At 36.6% G+C, this 18,582-nt stretch overlaps 1 non-coding gene across 1 annotated transcript; it reads left to right on the forward strand.

The window, feature by feature from the left end:
- Window positions 1-14,409: 14,409 nt before the first annotated feature.
- TRNAW-CCA (transfer RNA tryptophan (anticodon CCA)) lies at window positions 14,410-14,481 on the forward strand. Its single transcript has one exon. It is a non-coding gene; the product is annotated as a tRNA-Trp (tRNA).
- Window positions 14,482-18,582: the final 4,101 nt, after the last annotated feature.

An 18,582-nucleotide genomic window follows, 5' to 3' on the forward strand; every position in this document is an offset into this window, starting at 1 on the left:
TCACCTGGGAGCTTTCTGCAAACACTGCAAGCACATTTTTCAAAATGTCATAATTTCATAATTTCAAAATGCTGAGAGATACTGATTGTCAAACTAGAACTGTATATCCAGGCAAGATGTTAAATAATTGTGAGCAGGAAATAAAGACATTTTAAGATAAAAAAATATATAAATTAATTCATTTTTTTTAGATTGGATGATGAGAACATTAGTCACCAGGACAAAGGGTAGTAGCAGGAAGCATTAAAAGATAAATAAAAGGTATTCAGGACAAAAGATAATTTTTATGTACATCAATTTTCTCTAAAAGCTTGGATAAAGGAACATAAGCTACTGGGAATGAGTGAATCTAGATCCAGAGGGGGATTAATATTTCATGAGTTTTTAACAATAATTTCCTAGGGAATTGAAAAGCAGCTTAGAGATAAGGATACAAAAATGAGAAGATCGTTTATTCAGGAAAAAAAAAGATGGTAATGCAAAGGATCTCAAAGTTTGACAGTAAGAATATTTAAATAAAAGTAATCTATTATAGGATTTCAGGTTATTTCTGTTATCTTCTAAAAGAGCATTACTTAAATAGGTATATAGAAAAAGATATACATATGTATAGATACACATGGGTAATATATACATATGTATAGATACACATGGGTAATATATACATGGTGGTGGTGCTTTGGTCACTAAGTCCTGTCTGACTCTTGTGAGTCCATGGACTGTACCCTGCCAGGTTCCTCTGTCAATGTACTTCTCCAGGCAAGAATACTGGAGTGGGTTGCCATTTCCTTCTCCAGGGGATCGTCCCGACCTAGGGATCAAACCCAGGTCTCCTGCATTGCATATTCTTTACCAACTGAGCTACGAGGGAAGCCTCAATATATACATATATGTACACATTGATGGGCTTATACATACATGTTGTGGCTTCCCTGATAGCTCAGATGGTAATAAGACTCCAGTTCGATTCCTGTGTTTGGAAGATCCGCTGAAGAAGAGATAGGTTACTCACTCCAGTATTCTTGGGCTTCCCTTGTGGCTCGGTTGGGAATCATTGTGGCTCACCAGCAATGCGGGAGACCTGGGTTCAACACTGGGTTGGGAAAATCCCCTGAAGAAGGGGGATTCTGGCCTTGGAGAATCCATGGACTATATAATCCATGGGGTTGCAAAGAGTCGAAAATGACTGAGTGACTTTAACTCTCAATTACATACATGTAATATGCGTGTGTGCATATATTATGTGTGTATGTGTGTGTGTTTATGTTAAAACAGTCCAAAAATAGTCTCATTGCTTATACCTCTAATTTTGTTCTATCAGAATCAACAGTATTAAAAAGCATGTTGCGGGAAACATGTTTGCCTGGTTCAATATCCATTTCTCCCCTTATCCCACCCTAACAGAACACCAATTGTGCTTAGTATCCCCCTCATTTTAGTTCAGTTCAGTCACTCAGTCATCTCTGATTCCCTTTGACCCCATGACCCGCAGCATGCTGCCTCCCTGTCCATCACCAACTCCCAAAGTTTACCCAAACTCATGTCCATTGAGTTGGTGATGCCATCCAAGCATCTCATCCTCTGTGGTCCCCTTCTTCTCTTGTCTTCAACCTTTCCCAACATCAGGGTCTTTTCAAATGAATCAGCTCTTTGCATCAGGTGGCCAAAATGTTGGAGTTTCAGCTTCAACATCAGTCCTTCCAATGAAAACCCAGGACGGATTTCCTTTAGGATGGACTGGTTGGATCTCCTTGCAGTCCAAGGGACTCTCAAGAGTCTTCTCCAACACCACACTTCAAAAGCATCAATTCTTCTGTGCTCAGCTTTCTTTATACTCCAACTCTCACATCCCTACATGACTACTGGAAAAACCATAGCTTTGACGAGATGGACCTTTATTGACAAAGTAATATCTCTGGTTTTTAATATGCTGTCTAGGTTGGTCATAACTTTTCTTCCAAGGAGTAAGTGTCTTTTAATTTCATGGCTGAGTCACCATCTGCAGTGATTTTGGAGCCCCCCAAAAATAAAGTCAACAACTGTTTCCACTGTTTCCCCATCTATTTGCCATGAAGTGATGGGACCTGATGCCATGATCTTAGTTTTCTGAATGTTGAGCTTTAAGCCAATGTTTTGACTCTCTTCTTTTACTTTCGTCAAGAGACTCTTTAGTTCTTCTTCACTTTCTGCCATAAGAGTGGTGTCATCTGCATATCTGAGGTTATTGATATTTCTCCAGGCAATCTTGATTCCAGCTTGTGCTTCATCCAGTCCAGCATTTCTCATGATGTACTGTACATAAAGTTAAATAAGCAGGGTGACAATATACAGCCTTTTCCTATTTGGAACTGGTTTGTTGTTCCATATCCAGTTCTAACTGTTGCTTCCTGACCTGCATACAGGTTTCTCAAGAGGCAGGTCAGGTGGTCTGGTATTCCCATCTCTTTCAGAATTTTCCACAGTTTATTGTGATCCACACAGTCAAAGGCTTTGGCATAGTCAATAAAGCAGAAGTAGATGTTTTTCTGGAACTCTCTCGCTTTTTCGATGATCCAATGGATGTTGGCAATTTGATCTCTGGTTCCTCTGCCTTTTCTAAATCCAGCTTGAAAAGGTGAAAGTTCACGGTTCACGTATTGCTGAAGCCTGGCTTGGAGAATGATGAGTGCAATTGTGCGGTAATTTGAGCATTCTTGGGCATTGCCTTTCTTTGGGATTGGAATGAAAACTGACCTTTTCCAGTCCTGTGGCCACTACTAAGTTTTCCAAATTTGTTGGCATATTGAGTGCAGCACTTTTACAGAGTCATCTTTTAGGATTCAAAATAGCTCAACTTGAATTCCATCACCTCCACTAGCTTTGTTCCTAGTGATACTTCCTAAGGCCCACTTGACTTCACATTTCAGGATGTCTGGCTCTAGGTGAGTGATCACACCATCGTGATTATCTGGGTTGTGAGATATTTTTTGTGTAGTTCTTCTGTTTATTCTTGCCATCTCTTCTTAATATCTTCTACTGTTAGGTCCATACCATTTCTGTCCTTTATTGAGCTCATCTTTGCATGAAATGTTCCCTTGTTATCTGTAATTTTCTTGAAGAGATCTCTAGTCTTTCCTATTCTATTCTTTTCCTATATTTCTTTGCATTGATCTCTGAGGAAGGCTTTCTTATCTCTCCTTGCTATTCTTTGCAACTCTGCATTCAAACGGGTATATCTTTCCTTTACTTCCTTTGCTTTTTGCTTCTCTTCTTTTCACAGCTATTTGTAAGGCCTCCTCAGACAGTCATTTTGCTTTTTCGCATTTCTTTTTCTTGGGGATGGTCTTAATCCCTGTCTCCTGTACAATTTCACGAACCTCCATCCATAGTTCATTAGGCATTCTATCAGATCTAGTCCCTTAAATCTATTTCTCACTTCCACTGTATAATCATAAGGGATTTGATTTAGGTCATACCTGAATGGTCTAGTGGTTTTCCCCACTTTCTTCAATTTAAGTCTGAATTTGGCAATAAGGAGTTCATTAATTAAAAATTGAAGCCAGTCATGATATTCTATTTCTCTTGGCTGGAATTTTTTTTGGGTATGAAACTTAAAATATTCTGAGAATGGGTTCTAGGCTGTTGAGAAAGAACATCCCTTTCTTTTTGGTATTGCTGAATTTAGATATTCTAGAGGAAAGGGTTAATTCAGCAGGCCTATATTGGTCAAATCCTGTACATTTCCAAAAGCCATATTTTCAGGACTGACTCTTTGCCCGCTTCCTGTTGCTGAAGAATAGCCCTTGAAATGTTCTGCCTGATAAGAGTCTTTGCAAGCCTGAGGCTTGGGGCTGTGCTAGACTGCTTTGATTAGATAGTTTAATATAACAACATGATTTATGATGAACATCCAGTTCTGCTGTGGGGGTCTGGAGTCCAGTTAGCCTACCTGACTGATCCCCAACAAAATCTGGACACAAAGCCTTAGGTGAGCATCTTGTATTGGCAGTGGTTAGTGCATATTATCACACACTCTTATTGGAAAAATTAAGCAGGCTTGTGCAACCAAACTGCGAAGGAACACCTGGAAGCTTGCACTTGTACCAGACACTACACCACATACCTTTTCCCTTTGTGATTTTAACCTGTATCCTTTAATTGCATTAAACTGTAATCATGGGATAACAGCTTTTGAGTCCTCAGAGTCCTTCCTGTGAATCAAAGAAGGACTCGAAATATAATGAATTCTTACATCTGTCTATTCATGCATAATGAGTTTTAACAGAGTCCCAGGCTATCCTCCTGGCAAACGTTCAACTGTCAGTAGTTCCCAGATAAATATCAGCATAGCAAAGTGTCTTTATCGATTGTTATATCACTGTTTTAATCAATTTTATTTTTTATACGTACCTAATTAGATCCAGCACTAATGACAGTTGTAATGCTAAAAAACAAACTCAAATTACCCAGCTAAAGGATGAGAATCTAAGCCTATCTCAGTAAAAACCCATACAATTTGTTTTATTTTTATTTTTTTACAATAGGTCCTTGTTGGTTTTCTATTTCAAATACAGAAATGTGTACTATTTATTTTATATCATAGAATGTGTCTTGTCACTGCATTTCCATTCCAGTATTTCTGTTTCCCTCCTTCACATTCAATTATTTAGTCATTGTGAATCCATTAATATAATGTATATTTTGGATCCCTATCAGGACTCAGATATTAAGCTGAGGGTCTGGAAAAGAGTGGAAAAAAGACATATTTTCTGATTTAATAAAATGTCAAATTATTTTTCTATGTAAATGTAAAATTTTATAATGAAATGAGTGTTATTAATGAGAAGAAATTATATTATAACATTATATATCAAAACAGACTACCTAGATTATCACAGAAGCCATTTTTGAGAAATAGTGCAGAAGATGAGATGACAAAAATAACTATGAGTCCACTAGGCAAAAGCTTAGGGCTATGCTATGTAGGAGAGTAGCTACTAAGTCTTAGTACAAACAGAAGAATGTACATTATTTAGCAGAGAGGTCAAGTAAGATAACCCCTCTAAGCAGGTAACATGTAACAACATCCATTGGTTTTTCCATGCAAAGAGAACTGTTTGAAAATATTTTCCGAGAAACCTTGAGTACAGATTTTATGCTTGCTTTTTAAAGAAGAGATATGATTAAGACCCATAAACAAGAAAGTCATTTGGAATATAGTAGAACTATGTATGTAAATTGATGGGAATTTAAACCATTATGGAACAGTCTGAATAGTGAACGAAAGGTCATACAGGTAGAGAATATAAACAGTTATTTTAAGCAGTTTGACTGTGAGGGTAAAAAGAGATACTTGAGGTTTCAGAGTGAGGGAGTCAAAGGTGTTTTTGTTTGTTTTCTAAGATATAGAAATTTTAATCATGTTTAAAGGAAAACTAAGAGAAATTAACTATTAATATAGAGAATTAAAAAAGGAACACTGGGACTGCAAGTTTTCAGAGACGTGAAATTTTCTGATTTTTCCAAGTAGAGAGGAGAGATTAGACTTCCTGCAAGTGACTTAGTATTCTAGATCTATCTCCATTTAATCATAGCATATTGTATCATTAGGATATTTATTGCTTTCTCAATGCCAGCTAAACTCATCCCCGAAAAATATCATCCTGTTTGAATAATATAGTTACAATTATGTTAGAACTCCTAAGATAGTCAAATAAGTACATCTCTAATGTAGAGAAGAAATACAAGGGTTGAAGACATTGAGGTGACATCCCTCAAACCTTAATTTTATGCATTTTCTTCTGTACATTTCAGCATATTAGTGATTCCAGATTTAGCAATATGAAGATAAATACAATTGATTTTTTTAAGTTCTTTCTTTTACTATACTTGCTTTCTCCCATTTTTTCTATGAGTTCCTATTGGCTGAGAGCCAACCAAAGGCAGACTGTCAGAACATTTCACATTAGAATATTCTGTAAGTAGCAGTGATTGCAATATTCATCTTACTCACTATATTCTATAATTATTATTTAATCATTAATTCAGTGCTATAACAAACACCTCCTCAAACCCCAGAGAGCTTTTTTACATAATTAATACCTGGAAGGATTAATTTCCCCATTATTAAGATTCAGGTTGATTGTGGAAATTTTACAAGCACTTCCAAAACATTATATAATAGTTAAGAAAAATTTTAAAAGGTAGTTTACCTGTTTAATACAAAAATAAAAGAAAAAGAAAAAACTTTGCATCTAAAGTAAAGTTTGACTGTAACACCTAAACTTAGTTATCCCTTTTAGAGGAATGGGCTATGTAAATCTTTATCATTGGTTGGATTCTGTATTTTAACATTTAAACTGAAAGTAGGTTCTTTTCAGAGATCGGTAAATCAATTGAATTTGTTCAAAACCATGTGTGGATTTCCTTTGCAACCATTCCCAAGCTCAAATTTGCAAGGATCTATGCAAGAAGGTGCTTGTTTTACATTTTGGGGACCCAACTTTGTTCAATGACATTGAGGATATTAGTTCAACAAACTAATTAATTTTTGCTTTTAAATAGCCTCTCCATTTATTTCCACTGTCAATTGGAGAACTTTGATTCCAAAAACCACACATGAGAAAGACTAATAATTTAGGCGTTCTTCGCAAGATCAAAGCTGTGCATGATAAGCCAGCCCTGGAGGTATGATGCATTCTTCATTCTCAGAAATAGCCTGAACTTGCTTTAGACCAAGACAGTTAATTTCATAGCTCATTAGTAAATGAAAGGACTTCATAGCACCTATTTCCAAATACTATTTCCTATCAAAAACAAGGACCCCAAACTGGCAGCTCACAAGCTAACCTAAAACAAATGGAATTTTGTATAAAAATTTGAGTTATCTTAAATATTGGAAAACTATTACCATGCTACATTCTCATAATTGAATCTGGGTGACAGATACTCTTCTTTAGAGAAAGTGTGCACTTTCCATGTCTCCACTATTCTTTATTATCACTCTGACACTGAATTCTATGTGAACTTCCTTTCCTGCTGACCCATTTCATTGATTCATCCTGAGTGTCTGAGTCCTGCAAGTATCTTAATTAGTAATCCCTAATCAATATATCTAAATACTTTACATGGAAACAGTAGTTTGATCGTTTGAATTACATTTTGACCTCACTAGAGTGAGAGTGAGATGAGTATTATAGTAGAGGACTTGCACAGGATGTTCAGATGTGACTAGAGGTTTTGTCATTGTCCTTAACTTCAGATTGGTTCTGAAACCCTGTTATGCAAGCCACTCATAATCTACCCAGTGTAAGAAATAAATAACTGGCATCATTTGGATAAATAAAAATCATTATATGTATCTGTTAACAAATTACTGTTCATATCACTTGCAAACACTTAGGCATTGTCTGCTAAGAGAGATGGCTTGTTTTGTGTGCTTTTGAGGAAGTTATAAAAAGAACATTGTTGTCTCAAGTCATTCATCTTGCCATTGAAATAGAAGCAGTCAGTGTAACTGTGACTCTGCTGTGGTGTTTGCTGGATACAAATGTTTTGGGGCTCAGGTCCTTTCTTATCCATTGCACACCTGGGTGGTATTAAAATGGACTTCTCTAATGATTCATCCTGCTCTTGCCACATTGTTTCAATAAAAAAACAGGAGGACGACAAATTTTTCTAGAAAAATTGGATGCATATTTCATTTTGATTTGCATTATTTTTCTAAAATTAATATAGAAATGTAGACACACATGTTAACTTATATAAGCATTAGCAGCTCTCACTGAACACTAGAACTATTAAGATATTCAGAGTAATAGCAAGATATACAGAAGTAGCAGTCTTACAGCAATTAGAAACGTTACTGACTTCACAATCAGATAACCCAGAACAACTAAGAATATAATCACAAAATGCTTATCAGCAGAATAATGGCCACATGAGCAAAAGAATTCTATGAAACACTGAAAGACCTATACAATAGGAAAAAAAAAAGATATTAAGGAAAATTGGAGAATAAGTTTTCAACATTTTGAAATAAGCCCACAACTTAATAAACTAACCAACTGCATGCCTGCTGCACTAAAATTATCCAAACCATGAGCGCTTTAGGAGACAGGTCTCCAGAGAGACAATTCTCCTCCCACCTTTCTTCAATGTTAGGAACAGAGGCACTGATAGCTCTGGGTTTGGACTATCTTTTCAAGGATGCTTATATTACAAATAGCCTTGGAAGACATACTGCCTTTCTTGAGTGAGCAAAGGTTGAACAAGATTGCTTGCAGCCCAATTAAAAAAAAAATGGAGTTAGCTAAACTCAGGATTCCTCAACCATGATGCAAATCCACTAGGTGAGCAGCATCTACCTGAGCTAGCCTGGGTTGCCTTGTCAGTCTTGGGGAATGAAAAAAACTGATATGAATGTTAAACTCATGCTGTGCCATGACAAAACTCTCCTCTCTGTCCCAGGATTCTCATGTCTTCTGCCAACATCCGTAAAACTATAGCAGACTAAATTAAGTGTCCCAAAACGGTAAAATCTCATATCCTTCACAGTTCTTAAAGCAAGAGTCTCTTAGTTTGCATTTTATGTAAATAATTGGGTCCGGTTTTCCAATCTTTAAAGCTTCTAGGTTGTGAATAGATATTGATTTTTACTGTCATCAGAGCATTCAGTTCTGGAACTTTTTTTTTTTTCAGTTATTCAGTATTGGTTTCCTGACAATAAGTTCATATCATGGCCTAGTTCATTGACTGAACAGTAGAAATGCAACTTACAAATATTAATTCTATATTTCCCACACCTTGACAAATCTCTTTCTCCCTCTGCTTCTGACCCTTAAGTAAGGGTATCAAATTAGTTACATGAATAAGCATTACCTAAAATAAGTATTCTGGGTGTGGAATCCTAAGCCACCCAACTCTGGACACTTATCATCACCAAGAGTGCAGCGGTGGTACTGAAACTTTTGTAATGCACAGTAATAGCTTTAGAGCTGACTTAAGCTTCCAAGTATTTGAAAGCATGTCTGAAGTGGCCTTGCTCTGTGTTTGCTCAGCTCTCATTCTTGATGTTCTGAAATACCTCTAAAATCATGCTATTAGAGCTGAAGCTCTTTCTATGACCACACTGATGAAATTACAATTTCCAATATCAAATCCAAAGATTCCATGGTTTCATTTCTGCTCTTGGCTTTTGATTGATTTTTTTTATTTCTGCTATAGTCTCTATAATTCTGTTAAAATAGTATTGTCGGGTAATACCCATGTGGTACAAGATTCTGAAAATGAATGACAGATAAAGAGAACCACACAGTTGTTTCAAATTTTTTCACATAAATACCTTTGTTTTAAAACTCTCTTAACATAGTCCCCTGCAAAGCTCTGTTGATAGTGAGAAAGATCCCAGGTCAATATGTTACTTATCAGTCAAAGAACAGTGCAAAGGCTGGCCAGTTGATGTTATATTTATCTTTTCTTGTTAGGCTAAAGGGAAATGAAGTTATGTGGCACAAAGACCCAAAGCTTATTAATGAGATTTACCTCCTAATGCTACTACCAGAAGGGTTATCAGCGTCCCAGGAAGACCTCTGAAAGGTAGCTCAGGAAATATAAGATTTCAGAGAACACCAAATCTCTGGCATTACCTAGATGAAAATTTAAACATGAAAATGTGAATTTGCCCTTGGTTGAAAAGTTTATCCAAAGGAAAACTGGAATTTGAACTAAAAGATCTTGATACATAGTACCTGGTTCAATGCTCCTCTCATCTACCACACTCATAGGAGTCCCTCACATTATTTTTAAGTTTATTGCTGATTTTAAATACCAAACAGCTGTAGCTTTTCCAACTTACTGACAAGAAGTGAGTCTGCCTGTTGAGAGTTAACTAAACTATAGTATTGCTGCCTTCACCTCCATTTTCTTGGACCAAGTGGTCTGTGCAGGCTTTAAACTGACACTAGCCTCCTCATGCAAACATATGACCTAGATAAGAGCCCACCAGTCACAGGCGAAAACTAGGTTCTGACATGCCTTCCCCAATAGTACATGTGATCAGTAATCTCCCCTGCCTCCCAGGGCCTTCCCTCCCTTGCATATTCCTTAGATATGGAGTTTTCTAAAACCCTGTTCATATGACTTGGAATTCACCAATCCAACCTAAGGGGAACTCCAAAGCACTGCATCCATGGACCCTAACAAAGGCATGTACCTAGGTCCAATTGCCCTCTCTACTTCTCCCCTGCTTTAACTTGCCTGTGTGGGTTCTCATGGCATGCTGTGTACTTCTTGCAGGATTTGAAAGTAATATTTCTCTTGAACCCTGACTCACTGTTCTATACCCTGTGACCCACTTAACAAATGTTAATTTAACAAAGTCAAGCCATAACACTGGCAAGAAAGCAATTCTTATATGATCAGCTCAAGCATAATCTTTTCTCAAGACATTTCTTTAACAATGCTTCACTTCTAATGCTGCCCCATCTCTCACCAACCTAACCTGGGGGTCCCTACGTGTTCCTCATGGTTCTCTGGGCTTCCTCCCTCAAATCTGGGATAGACCTAGACATGGTAAAACTTTCTATTGTAGACAGAACTCCTTCACTCAACTCCTATTGATTGATTATGTTATATCTTTGTATCCCTAATATATAATAATCTATGCCACATAAGAGGCATTAATATATATTAATAGATGAACAAAAATTTTCAGCATTGTCAGCACAGTAATAGATCTGTTTTGAAAGTCTGTGGGAAGAGAGAGGATGGACATGAACCCCAGAAACTTGGACAAATCAATCTGAATTATAGTCATCAGGTAATCAAGGGAAGTTTTTAGAATAGAAAAAGAGAACAAAAACTCAATGGTTAGGATTGAGACTTGAGGGCAAAGTCAAATTTTCATAAAATAGCTAATTAGTCAGGGAGAGGAGGGAAATAGTATCAGTCAGAATCTGGCACAATCCACATTCTTCTTTTTACATGTATTTTTTTAACTTCTTAGACTCAGATCTATGCAGTTTTTCCTTTTTACTCATTCTTCCATAGTTTAATTGGCTCCAAATTTTGACATCTGAAATGTGACATTACACTTGGAAGGTTGGTTGTGTTCTATCTCATATCTAAGCCATAGTGAACAATAAGCTATCACAGGTGACAGTTAGTTGTAATATATGCCACATGTGGCTAAATGTTGATATTTGAATGAAGGAAATATTGATGCTAAATTAAGGAACTGAGTGTACGTAAAGAAAAAAAAATTCTCTGATCCATGCTGTTTCACATTATAAATAATGCATTGGCACTCTGCATATATATTATATGAATCAGGACAATTTCTTAATACCTTTGGCCTTACTAACATCTTTGGTATACTAAGTTAAAATTATATGCTTTAGATTATGTTAATATTTTCCATATTAAAATGAAAGCTGACCCAACCAACCCATTAATCTAATAATGTGAGCACAGACAATATTGATAAAAGTGATCTAGTCTGAATCATCCAACTCAAGGCTAGTTTTATGTGCAGGTAGAGGGCACAACTATTGTTTGAGATGATTATAGTACCAGGAAGATCTCCAAGCCAAAATGTATTATCTCACCCTCTCTTCTCACCTGTGCCTGAAATTTCTTTAAAAGAGAAAATTCTCTTCTCAATTTAATATAAAATGTAAATATCCCACAGAAGGAAATAAAAAGCAACAACATCCTTAAATCCACATAGTAGTGTGAATGGTTAGCATTGTGTTTTTCTCAGACTTTAAGTTGTGCAACAAAAGGGTAAAAGATCCATAATTGAAAAGCCAAGTTGAATAATGATAAACTTAACCAAACTCACAGCTTCCACTAAGACTAGTTCTGGGCATTTTGCAGGAAGGATATCTTATAGGTCCAGTCTTTAGAAGCAATGACAAAGCTGTATTCTTTCACATTTTGTCTTCTACAGTATAGGCAACAATACCTTCACATGCTTCCTCTCATCAGAAAAACTCGTTTAGCTTTGTTCCAGTTTGTAGGTTTGTTCATTTGTTTGTTTACTTTTTCTTTAAGCGATTCAGAAAGCACTATCTGGGCAAAATCTTGGCACTCAAATTACCACCCTTGTGGTAACTCTGATTTTTTGTTCTCAGAAGTGTTACTGACTGGCCGATGCTTGGAATTTTTTTCAAGGTTTAGGGACTTCTCTGAAGTCCTCCTAAATTATTTTAGAGATGTAAGCCTCTATTACACTACAGCTTATCATATTCCTACCAAGAAATGTTGAATGAAGTAGTAAACTTTTTAAAAATGCTGGGTTGAGGCATACAACTGGAAATGTAGCAGTTCATATCAGGACCAGATAGTGTCATATTTTGTCTTTGTCATGATAAGACCAGAAACAAAGATAATTATTTAATAACAATCAATTTAACTAATTCCTCCCTCCATCACCTTTTAATACTCAAGCAATAAGCCTAATGGGCTTCCCTTGTAGCTTAGTTGGTAAAGAATCTACCTGCAAGGCAGGAGACCTGGGTTTGATTCCTGGGTTGGGAAGACACCCTGGAGAAGGAAATGGCAACCCACTCCAGTATTCTTGCCTGGAGAATCCCGTGGACAGAGGAGCCTGGCAGGATACAGTCTATGGGGTCTCAAGAGTAGGACACTACTTGATGACTAAACCACCACCACAGTTAAGGATGAGCAGACATTTCTAGGTGAACAGAAAAAAATATGCAATAAGTGTAATATGCACTTATGCTGGGAAACACAATGTAAAATTGGGGGAAAAGAGGACAGTCCTGTTTCCTCTCTTCTCCATTTCATATTATTCTACTTTTACTTCGATTGTTTTTTAATCTAGCTGGACTAAGTGTGCTTAACTGACTGCTTGTTAGTCTATGCTACAAATCTCCAATCCACCCCTCCTCAAATGTTTTAGTGAATATGATTCTGTGTGTGGTGTGTGGGTGTGTGTGTGTGCTCAGTCACAGTTGTGTTGGACTCTCTGCCTGCTAGACTCCTCTGTCCATGGATTTCTCAGGCAAGAATACTGGAGTGGTTTGTCATTTCCTCCTCCAGAGGATCTTTCCAACCCAGGGATTGAATCGTACCTCCTGCACTGGCAGGCAGATTCTTTACCACTGCAGCCACCTGGGAAGATTCTGTGTGGTAGTAACTGAAATTAAGTATCCAGAAACCTGACAACAGGCTAAAATTTCTCTGGCATATGCCCCTCTATCAGGGACACAGGGCCATATATGAAAATAGGTTACACAAAATACCTGGAGTATTCCATAGTTGTGCAAGGAAGATATGTAAACTAAATTCTGAGAGTGATTCCTGATTAATTACGTAAAACATGTAATCTATTTGTATTTTGTCAGTGTATTCAACCACCTCAACCTTGAATTAAATAAGTTTATCTAGAAAGAAATGAACATTCAAATTACCAAATATCTTACTGTTCAATTCAATCCAGTAAATAAATGTCAAAAATACGTATGAACACCTAATAAGTATATTTATTTTATTTAAAAATTTTGAATACATTAGAAAGAATACAAAAGTAAAAGTTGCAGTAAAAAATCATTGATAATCACATAACTCCAAGGCAACAATTATTAACATCTTGGCATATCTTCTTGACTTATTTTTCAGTGCAAATATTGAAAAACGTGTCAACAATTCTCGATGTTGTTCCCTTTAAACAGTCTTAAGTCATGCATATTTTAATATCAATTTGTAAAAATATAGCAAAGCATTTTTGAAATAGATTGTGGGACCAGACTCCCTGCTTTTAAGCTCAACTCTGCTACTTACAAAGCTGAATGACATTAGGCAAGTTATTTAGATTTTTTACATATAAACTTTACCAAAAATAAAGCAGATATAATAGTAGCATGTGCCTCATAGGGTCCTTGTGAGGATTCTCTAAGTGAACATATATAAAATGCTTAATTTTTGGCACACAGTAGGTACTACACAAAAGTTAGCTAAAATTATTTAATATTTAGTTATGTATGCATATAACCAATTTATTTCATCAGTTCCTAAAGTTAATTAGTTCTCCAATATTTTATAAATAAATGTTTTAAAGAACATCTTTCTATAAAATATATAGCTGCTTTAAAATTTTTCTTGGAGGATATTTACACATGTTAATTGATTCATCCAAATACATTATTTGAAGACACTTGGTACACAGTAATAGGTTTCCTCCCTTCCCACCCCTCAACCTAGGAAGACATCACAGACATATAAAGTCACCAGGACTTTATGAAAGTGATTTATCATCATTTAATAATATAAATACTCATTTTTTTTTGAATTGTCATATTGTTATTCTTCAAACTAGATTTGAAGTTTTTGTGTGAACCAGAGATCAAATTGCCAACATCTGTTGGATCATCAAAAAAGCAAGAGAGTTCCAGAAAAATAACCACTTCCCTGGTGGCTCAGAGGTTAAAGCATCTGCCTCCAATGCGGGAGACCCGGGTTCGATCCCTGGGTTGGGAAGATCCCCTGGAGAAGGAAATGGCAACCCACTCCAGTATTCTTGCCTGGAGAATCCCATGGGCGGAGGAGCCTGGTAGGCTACAGTCCATAGGGTCGCAAAGAGTCGGACACAACTGAGCGACTTCACTTATCACTTTATCCAGAAAAATATCTACTGCTTTATTGACTATGACAAAACCTTTGTGTGGATAACAACAGACTGTGGAAAATTCTTAAAGAGGTGGAAATACCAGGCCACCTGACTTGCCTCCTGAGAAATCTGTAGGTCAAGAAGCAACAGTTAAAACTGGACGTGGAACAACACACTGGTGCCAAATAGGAAAAGGAGTACGTCAAGGCTGCATATTGTCACCCTGCTTATTTAGCTTATATGCAGAGTGCATCATGCAAAATACTGGTCTGGATGGAGCACAGGATGGAATAAGATTGCTGGGAGAAATATCAATAACCTCAGATATGTAGATGACACCACCCTTATGGCAGAAAGTGAAGAAAAACTAAAGAGCCTCGAGGAAAGTGAAAAAGTTAGTTTAAAACTCAACATTCAGAAAACTAAATTCATGGCATCTGGTCCCATCACTTCATGGCAAATAGATGGGGAAACAGTGACGGACTTTATTTTTTGGAGCTCCAAAATCACTGCAGATGGTGACAGCAGCCATGAAATTAAAAGACACTTGCCCCTTGGAAGAAAAGTTATGACCAACCTAGACAGCATATTAAAAAGCAGACACATTACTTTGCCAACAAACGTCTGTCTAGTCAAAGCTATGTTTTTTCCAGTAGTCATGTTTGGATGTGAGAGTTGGACTATTAAGAAAGATGAGTGACAAAGAATTGATGCTTTTGAACTGTGGTGTTGGAGAAGACTCTTGAGAGTCCCTTGGGCTGCAAGGAGATCCAACCAGTCCATCCTAAAGGAAATCAGTCCTGAATATTCATTGGAAGGACTGATGTTGAAGCTGAAACTCCAATATTTTGGCCACCTCATGGGAAGAACTGACTCTTTGGAAAAGACCTTGATGCTGGGAACGATTGAAGGTGGGAGGAGAAGGGGATGACAGAGGATGAGATGGTTGGATGGCATCACCGAATCAATGGACATGGGTTTGGGTGGACTCCAGGAGTTGGTAATGGACAGGGAAGCCTGGTGTGCTGCAGTCCATGGGGTCGCAAAGAGTTGGACACAACTGTGTGACTGAACTGAACTGAACTATGTGCATTTATGTGCTTTAAATGTATTGTGGGTTGAATTATGTTTCCCCACAATTTATATGTTGAAATTCTAACCTCCCAAACCCCCTCATGTGACCTTATTGGAAATGGTCATAGCTAAGCACTTAAATCAGGATGAGACCCTACCAGAGTAGAGTAGATTAGGATCCCTAACCTAGTATAACTGGTGCCCTTATAAAAAGAGAGATTTAGATACAGGCAGGCACACAGGGGGAGCTCAAGGTGCAGATGAAGGCAAAGATCAAAATGGTGAAGCAGAAGCCAAGAAACACCAAAGTTTGCCATCAAATTTCTAAAAGCCAAGAAAGAAGCAGAGAAAACATTTTTCCTCTCAGACTTCAGGAGGACCATGGGCCTCTAGAATTGAGAGACATTGTTTTTCTATTGTTCTGAAACCACCCATTTTGTGGTACTTTGTTATGACACCGTTTTTTTTGTTTGTTTTGTTTTTTTTACATTGTAACGTAGTATAAAGATGTTGTATTTGTTTCAGGTATATGGCAAAGTGATTCAGTTTTATAGATACAAGTACCTATTTTTTATTCAAATTCTTTCCACGTTTAGGTTATTATACAATATTGAACAGAGTTCTCTTTGCTATATAGTAGGACTTGGATGGTTATCTATTTTAAATATTGTTGTGTTGTTCAGTCACTAAGTCATGTCCAACTCTGCAACCCTGTGGACTGTAGCACACCAGGCTTCCCTGTCCTCCACTATCTCTCAGGGTTTGCTCAAACTCATGTCCATTGAGTCAATGATGCCATCCAACCATCTCATCCTCTGCCACCCTCTTCTTTTGCCTTCAACCTTTCCCTGAATCAGGGTCTTTTACAGTGAGTCAGCTCTTTGTATCAAGTGGCCGAAGTATTGGAGCTTCAGCAAAAATGTTTCCAATGAATATTCAGTGTTGATTGACTGTATTGTTCTCAGGATTGATGGTTTGATCTCCTTGCAGTCCAAGGGATTCTCAAGAGTCTTCTCCAGCACTGCAGTTCAAAAACACCGGTTCTTTGGCTTTGTTAACTTTTTTGATGGCCCAACTCTCACATCAATACATGACTATTGGAAAAACCATGTCTTTGAATATATGGACCATTCTCGGGCAAAGTATGCCTCTGCTTTTTAATATACTGTCTAGGTTTGTATCATGTTTCCTTCCAAGAAGCAAGCCATCTTTTAATTTCTTGGCTGCAATCACCATCCACAGTGATTTTGGAGCCCAAGAAAAGCAAATCTATCACTTCTTCTACTTTTTCCCCTTCTATTTGCCATGAAATGATGGGATGGGATATTGTGATCCCAATTTTTTTAATATTGAGTTTTAAGGCAGCTTTTTCACTCTCCTTTTTCACCCTCATCAAGAGGCTCTTTAGTTCCTCTTCACTTTCTTTTAAATATTCGCTATATTTTAAATATAGCAGTGTGTAAATGTCAATCCCAAACTCCCAATTTACCCATTCACCCACTCTTCCCCCCGTGATAACCATAAGTTCATTCTCTAACTCTATAAGTCTTTCTGCTTTGTAAATAAGTTCATTTTAGAGTCTGCATATAACTGATAAATGATATTTGTCTTACTCTGTCTGACTTACTTCACTTAATATGATAATCTCCAAGTCCATCAATGCTGCTATAAATGGCATTATTTCATTCTTTTTAATAGCTGCTTGATATTCCATTGTATATATGTAACACATCTTTTTAAAAAATAAATTTATTTATTTTAATTAGAGGATAATTACTTTACAATATTGTGATAGTTTTTGCCATACATCTTTCATTGTTAGTGTGTAGAAATAAAACATTTCTGTACATTGACTTTGTATCCTGCAAATTTACCCTATTCATTGATAAGCTCTAGTAGTTTTCTGATAGCATTTTAGGATTTTCTCTTATAGTATCATGTCATCTGCAAACAGTGATAGTTTTACTTCTGCCTTTTCAAAATGGGTTCCTTTTACTTATTTTTCCTATCTGACTGCTGTGTCTAGGACTTCCAAAACTATGTTGAATAGAAGTGGTGAAAGTGGACAGCCTTGTCTTGTTCCTCATATTTGAGGAAATGCTTTTAACTCTTCACCATTGAATATGATAGATGTGGCTCTGTCATATATGGTCTTTATTATGTTGAGATAGGTTCTCTCTATGCCCATTTTCTGGGGAGTTTTTATTATAATTAACTGTCATTCTCAAAAGCTTTTTCTGCATCTATTGAGATGATAATATGGGTTTTATTCTTTAATTTGTTGATTACTATATCACACTGATTGATTGGTGGATACTGAAAAATCTTTACATCCCTGGGATAAATCTCACTTGAATATGGTGTGTGATCCATTTAATGTATTGCTAGATTTTGTTTGCTAACATTTTGTTGAGGATTTTTTGTGTCTCTGCTGATCAGGAACATTGGCCTATAATTTTATTTATTGTGTGATATCTTTGCCTGGTTTGGCATCAAGATGGTGGTGGCTTCAAAGAATGAGTTTGGGAGTGTTCCTTCCTCTGCAATTTTTTGCAATATAGGTGTTTCAAAAGGATAGGTGTCAACCCTTCTCTAAATGTTTTATACAATTCACCTGTAAAGCTATCTGGTCATGGACATTGGTTGTTGGGAGTTTTTATTTTTTTATTTTTATTTTTTATTTTTTTATTTTTTTCAAATAAATTTATTTATTTTAGTTGGGGGCCAATCACCTTACTATATTGTAGCAGTTTTTGCCACACATTGACATGAATCATACATTGACATGTGTTGGGAGTTTTTAAATCACAGTTTCAATTTCAGTATTTGTGATTGATCAGTTCATATTTTCTAGTTCATATTCTATTTCAGTTCATATTTTCTATTTCTTCCTTGTT

Source organism: Giraffa tippelskirchi, chromosome 2 (assembly GCF_054371585.1).
Source record: "Giraffa tippelskirchi isolate mGirTip1 chromosome 2, T2T-mGirTip1v1.2.pri, whole genome shotgun sequence".
NCBI lineage: Eukaryota > Metazoa > Chordata > Mammalia > Artiodactyla > Giraffidae > Giraffa > Giraffa tippelskirchi.